The sequence below is a fragment of the Herpailurus yagouaroundi genome, unplaced genomic scaffold (genome assembly GCF_014898765.1).
Source record: "Herpailurus yagouaroundi ecotype Mexico unplaced genomic scaffold, PumYag 308, whole genome shotgun sequence".
NCBI classification, from domain to species: Eukaryota; Metazoa; Chordata; class Mammalia; order Carnivora; family Felidae; genus Herpailurus; species Herpailurus yagouaroundi.
The window spans coordinates 1,677,167-1,683,196 of record NW_024412525.1 but is presented as its reverse complement, the minus strand read 5'-3'; positions in this window follow the sequence as shown (position 1 = coordinate 1,683,196).

Below are 6,030 nucleotides of genomic sequence, written 5' to 3'. Positions count from 1 at the left end.
AAATGGCCGGATTTCATTCTTTCTCATTGCCAAGTAGTATTCCATTATATATATAAACCACATCTTTATCCATTCATCAGTTGATGGACATTTAGGCTCTTTTCACAATTTGGCTTAACATATAACATTCCACAGTGTTATACTTATTATGGGCTGCTTATCAAAATAATGTCAAGTTATGTTAATGCTGAATTACACTTACAGTTTTATGTCAATGTCAGTTTGCTAATTCAATTGATAATATTAAATAATGGAACAAAGGATAGGTGTTTTGCTTTGATACATCAGTACTTTCATTTCTTTAAAAACTGTTAGTTTCAGTTTACTTGAAGGATTTAGACAGTATGTTACATAAATATTGACACTTAAGCTTTATATCCTAAACATCCTCCCCAAAGGGGCGTGGCAGAGATTTATGGAACTAACTAGAGTCCCTCAGTAGGTAGTTTCTTAATGTCCCCACCCAAAGGAAAGTACGAGGTCAGAGGTTCCCCAAAGAATGTGACCCTCAAGACTCTGGCTTTCTCTATCCTGATTCTACGTTTGCTAACTGTTGAGTGGTAAGTATGTCTGATTTCAAGGATGAGGCAACCATTAAGGTCCCATGGTGCTGTAGCCGGTGCATTGGGAGGCTGAAATTCAAGCATCACCACCATGCTCAACATATAAAAGGGCCTTAAAAGTGTTGATAACAATAGAGAAAGGGCACTTTTTCAGTAGTCTCAAACTTGTGTATAAATAAAAGCAGTATAGAGAGATGAGAGCTTTGCAAATCAGTATTTTTAGAAGACTGTATGTATTTAAATCTTCAACTTTTTAAACCATCACCAGTGGGCACTAACATCTTTTTTTTTTTTTTTAATTTTTTTTTTTAACGTTTATTTATTTTTTTGGGACAGAGAGAGACAGAGCATGAACGGGGGAGGGGCAGAGAGAGAGGGAGACACAGAATCAGAAACAGGCTCCAGGCTCTGAGCCATCAGCCCAGAGCCCGACGCGGGGCTCGAACTCACGGACCGCGAGATCGTGACCTGGCTGAAGTCGGACGCTTAACCAACTGCGCCACCCAGGTGCCCCAGCTCACATCTTTTAAGTAATCTCTACATTTGATGGGATTGAACTCACAACCCCAACATCAAGAGTCACATGCTGTACCACTTGAGCCAGCCAAGCACCCCTAGAAGACTATACTTAAACAAAAATAAATAGTGTTGGGCTATAATGTAACCCCACTGGTCAGCCTCATTGGCTCGTTGACTGGCTTCCGTTCCCACTTCTATTCATGCGTCCTTCAGTTGCCTTCTTATGTTCTGCCTGCTCTCACTTTGAACTGTTTTATCGCATTGGGCAATAGACCACCCTCTTTGAAATTCTCACTTCCTTCAAGGCAGCAGGTGAATGAGACAGTGGTGGGGGAAAGAGTACCTAACTCGCAGGCTCATCATGAGGATTTAATCAGATTAAAAAAAAAAGCCAAAGTGTTGTTTTTGTGTTTTTGTGTTTTTTTTTTTTTTTGGCTTCATCACATCTTCGCAAAGAACACTGCCAGATATTTAAACTATGACTCACACTGATTAAGTAAAAAGTTAAATCTAAGTTGGACCCATGAACTCGTATTTTCTGATAAAACTTTGTGTGTGTGTGTGTGTGTGTGTGTGTGTGCAGGCTGAATGTTACTCAGCTTGCATCCTTCTATGGAATTTATATACACCTCTTACTGCCTTGTTATATTTTCTGCTCACCACAATCAACACAAAGTTTGCTCTACAAATGTAGGGAGGCATGGTCTGAGAAGTGATGTGTCATTCAAGGTGACTTTCCTGGCAGCCAAAAGTAAACTGACTCCAGACAGATAGGACCCTTTTGTTGTCTCCAAGGCACACTTACAGTGACCCTGGAGGCTGGAGGGCCAAGGTATGAAAACCAACAAATGATAATTAAGTAAGCAGTTTTCTTGTTGCACTGTTAGTGTGAGAGCCTATGTTGTCGTTCTATTTTAGGATGTATGGCACCCTGTGGTGTTATTTGACAGAATTACAAATGAAGTGAATACAAGACAAACGTTAACTTTATAAATATGTTTACAAAGAGTAATTTGTAAAATGTTTACAAACAGTAATGTTTTGAATTTTAGCTTTCTGAAGAATTCACATGTCATCCTTATTTTTCTCATTTCATCTCAATGATGAAAAGTTGACAAAACTGTTTGCAGAGAACTGGGTTCCAGTTATAGCTCCACAGTTGTATTTTTTTTAAACTAGTGGAAATTCATTACCATCTCTAATCTTTAGCGTTGCTCATTTGTAAGATGAGAGGGTGTCCTTTAAACTTCTCTGCGGTCTTTCCAAATCTATGTTTTCTGTGCTTCATACTTTTCTTTTTTATTACATAATCTGTACACCTGACCTGGGGCTTGAACCCACAACCCGAGATCAAGAATCACATATTCTACCGACTGAGCCAGCCAGGTGCCCCCTGTACTTCATACTTTTAAATCTGTCTCTCCATGTCTGGAATATGCTTCAGAATAATATGGGGTGGAGAGTCTGGATGAAACAAGGTTGGCTAAGACCTGATCATTATTGAAGCCAGGTGATGATGGGGTTCTTTACTGTTTGGTCTATGTCTGATGTATTTGAAATATTCTATTAAAAAAAAATATATATATATATACACATATACATATTTTACATATATATAAAATCTTCAATCCTATCCTTTGACTTGTGCCTTAGTTACACATCTTCAACTTTCCACCAAACTTTTGGCTCAAATTCACCTGTCTGGAGCCAAATTTATCAGGTTCCTTACAAAAAAGTCAAATTCCCTCCTTGTGACTTCCTACTGCCTGTGTGCTACCACTTTCCAAGCCATGTTCAGAATCGTGGTGTCATCATTGACTCATCTCTCTCCCTCTTCTCCATTTCTGCTTAGTCACCAAGTCCTGTCTATTTTTCTATCAAAATGTCCACACTTTTATGCTGCCACAGAAGCCTAAGGCTCCGTCACCCCAAATCTGAATTTTTGGCCATTCTAATTCCTGATCCCCTGCCACCCAATGTTCCTCCAATCCAGAGCAGGAACATACTTTTAGAGTATAATCTCAGAAACCTTCAGCAGTTTCCTGTTGACAGCAACATTAAATCTGAGTTCTTCTGGCTGGTGTCCGAACCCCTCCTTCATCTGAGTCCACTCTACAGCTTTCTACCTACTGTTCACAAGCCGGAACCATCTGCTGTGGCTTTCTCTGCCTACTAGAACAGTACCGAACACCATTGCTGAAAGATTAAACGTTCATCAGAACTTCCATGAACACATTCACAGTACTGATAATTAACCGCTGGCAATCTGAACTGTTATGTCACTGGTAAGCTCTCAAACACCCAACACAACTAAAGGAAAGCAAAGAATCTGCTAGTGGAGGGACAATTTTAATTAAAGAGGGACTGTTGCTAGCATTTTTTTTTTCCTATTTTGAATCCTGGTAATATTTTCATTGGAATTCTGGAGAACCTTAAGTGCTTGGAATCAGATAATAATAGTAAAGTGAATTCTGAGACTAGGGCAGCATTTTAGAACTGACCGAGTTGCTCTGACATACGAGTCAGGCAACTGAGTGCATTTCATTAAATGTGGTGCTTTAGAGAAAGGAAATCAGGATATTTTTAAACAGTTGTTATGATTTTTAAGACATTTCACACAGAACAGTTTATGGTTTCTATGAATGCGAAAATATAAGGCAGAAAACTCCTGATCAAAAATGCCATTTTACATAAAATGTGCACACACACACAGGAAGTATCTTTGGAAGAATATTAGGAAAGTAAATGTGATAGCCCATGAGGAGGAGAGAGCTGGGACTATATGTCTTTGATTTTTTTTTTTAAGTTTATTTATTTTAAGAGAGAGAGAGAGAGAGGTCAGTGGGGGAGAGGCAGAGAGACCTAGAGAAAGAGAGAGAGGAGAGAGAGGTCAGTGAGGGAGGGGCAGAGAGACCTAGAGAAGGAGAGAGAGACAGAATATCCTAAGAAGGCTCTATGCCTGTCAACACAGAGCCTGACTCAGGGCTCCATCTCACAAACCGTGAGATCATGACCTGAGCTGAAATAAAGAGTCAGAAGCTTAACCAACTGAGCTACCCAGGTGCCCAAAACCTCCATAGCTCTTCTTGATTAATTTTTGAGTGTGGTTTCACTCTTGTATACATAGTATTCTCAAATAACTAAGTTATTAATCCTCATTCTGTTTTGCAAAAATACTGCTTTTTCCAGTCTTATTAAAAAATTAAAGGCCTCAGTAGCCTTTGTGAGACTAACAAACTCAATCAATTTATGTTTTTAAAAAAACGCAAACACAAAATCAGATGCATGTTTATGGTAACTACTTTTTCTAATACCAAAATATGGACACAATCTTACAGAAGATTTTTTTCCCTAATGTATAAATGCATTCATATGGTCAGTCTTGCACAGGTTTGAAATCCATCATATTAATTATACATTTATTAAATTGCCAGAAATCCAGGCCATGTCATTGCTGCACAGCTCTTTGTTGATAGACAATGATGGTGACATTTTATGATATTCTAGACCTTATGATCCTTAGTGCTAATGCTTAACATACACTGAGGTCTTTTACAGAAAGTCAAGCTTCTTTAAAGATCTGAAAACATCAGACCAACAGCTTTGAAAGCAAAGACCATGTCTCTGAGATTTGCGTGAGCTTTATTATCTGCTCTTCTAATCTTGAGAAAATGCTGGTAATTGGGGAGTTTTAGTTGATTGAATTCTTTTTTTAGTCTCTACAAAAGCCAACCAGGATGGACAAATAAAAGCAAATTCATAGGGCTGCTGGGCAGCATAACTACATGAATGGTGCCCCCGCCCTTGAGTTGTGCAAGAAGGTCACTGTGAGTTTTTGAGCGTTTCCTGCAACTAGTGAAGTGAATGTTGGGTTGAACAGTTAACTCTTCACATGGTTTGGCATCTTCGGTAGCAATGCCATTCCTCATGGCTTCTCTGAGCTCCTTGGTTACAGTGCTGTACAGGCTTACATTTTAGTATTCACGGTGCATCCTGACAGTGCTGAACACAGCATGGAACACTGGTGTTTCCCTGCAGCTGGTGGTGGGTAGGGGTGTGTATGGGAAGGGCAGACGTTATTTGACAATAACAAAGGAGAACAAGTTTATCATGGTTTCATGAGCATCAAGGCTTAGCTTTGTGCTCATAATGTTTCTATGTCATGAGACGGAGCAGGATCCCCCCAAATAAATATGAAGACAGTGTTTTAATTGGTTGAAAGAGCAAGATAGTAGCCACTTACTGTAAACTTTTATGCTGTGATGGAGAAACACTATTTCATTACCCTATTGCATTTAAAATGAATGTGCTAGGGGCGCCTGGGTGGCTCTGTCATTTGAACGTCCTACTCTTGATTTCGGCTCAGGTCATGATCTCACGGTTCATGAGGTCGAGCCCGGAGTGGGGTTCTGCTCTGACAGTGTGGAACCTGCTTGGGATTCTCTCTCTTCTGCCTCTCCACTGCTTTGCATGTGTGTGCATGCTCTCTCTCTCTAAAAATAAATGAACTTAAAAAAAAATAAACATGCTAAAAAGTAAAATGGTAATTATGAAAATGGGTCTGTGAATTTAATAGAATTTTTAATAATGGCAAATAATCATCAATTATTAAGTGACCAGTTTCTAAGCTTTTAATAATACAAAATGAAACCAATGATACAATTATGTTTTGAATGCTATAATCAGTGAAAGTAGAGGTGAGTGAAGACATCATCAAAGGTCAAGAAAGGGAAGAAACAAATCAAATAAGGATTATCTATATCCTTTCTGATTGATTTTTCTTACTAACATTAGTAGGGAGTGAAAAAAAAACAAAACATACAAGCCTAGATGGAGTTGTAATGGACTGAAAGAGATTGAGGTAATATTACTCCCTTTATATATATACATATATATTCCCTTTATATATACACACACACACACACACACATATATATATATATATATA